The following is a 1,230-nucleotide window of genomic DNA, read 5'->3' as shown; positions in this document are numbered from 1 at the left end:
TGAAGCTTTTTTGTTGTTTCGGTCTGCCTGACGGCCGACTGGCTTGATTCAATTTAATTGCGTTCCTGGCTCCACTGTCAATCTCTTCGTGCTGTCCAAGTTCGTGAATGCTACAGTCCAAATCATGCATTCGCTTAGTCGAATTTGTTGACGTTGTTTTCGACTGAGTGTTTCTTTTCAACCCCTTGCCTTTCTGCTTATCTGTCACCGTCTTGCCTACTACGTCGCTTGGTTGAATAGAGCTACTACCTGCAGTGTTAGGGATCCAGTCACCGTCCTTGTTGGTATTGGTGATCATATCACCATCGCTGTCCGTGTTGGTCAACGTATCACCACCACCACAGTTAGTGATGGTGATCGAATCGTTGCTCGCACCTGTGTTGGTGATCTTATCACCGATATTGCCAACATCACAGTGTACTGTAATCTTTCGATTGGCTTGCTTTTTTTTACTCCACATGCTGCTGTCTGGATTAGTGGACCATCCTCATCGCAGACCCATTCCTTCGATTTGCTCCAAATAATCACACCAACTCGGAATGCTTCGTTTGCCCTTATCTGCCCCCCCCCTCCGCTATCAGCTGGCAGACTTCAAAGACAGTCCAGTGCTTCTTGATCTAGAATAGAACACGTTTCTCTTCGTCGTGTTTTACATCCTCCACGACGTAGCCGAGAGTGCCTTTTGGAGTGTCATCTTCACTACTAACCTCTTTTCGTCCTCGCTGCAATCACCAACAAGTATCCACCTCGTTGGGATGGAGACGAATGGAGTAGCAAACGGATGGCTAGACGCCTCACGTCTCAAGAACATATTATGCCGACGTAAGAGCAGGAGAGTTTGATTGAACATGCAACTACATGTATTAGACTCCAAGCTCACAAGAAATTCAAAAATAGACATAGAATTCTCAGCTAGAAATTAACTCCAATTTTCTCCGAATCAGGTATGCTTACCGCGTATTGGTTCAGCGATGTAGTATTTGCCAAGATGAATATCGTTAGTGAAGTTTTTTCTGACTCGATAGTGTAGTCAGCTTCGTTGCTTGTCGTATACTGACCTCCCACCTGATCGCAGGTATGATGCGTTGCGATCCCCGCCAAAGTTCCTCGTCGTAATCAGTGTTGTACCTAAAGCCAACGAGCCTCAACTTCACTCGATACTTGCCCTCATCATTCTGTTGTAGGAAAAGCAGGTGGTCAATGCATTCGTCCATGGGCATGTGGCGATCC

This window comes from Phytophthora parasitica, assembly GCF_000247585.1.
Source record: "Phytophthora parasitica INRA-310 unplaced genomic scaffold supercont2.3, whole genome shotgun sequence".
Taxonomy (NCBI): Eukaryota; Oomycota; class Peronosporomycetes; order Peronosporales; family Peronosporaceae; genus Phytophthora; species Phytophthora nicotianae.
The sequence above is the reverse complement of the archived record's forward strand: the minus strand, read 5'-3'. Positions refer to the sequence as shown.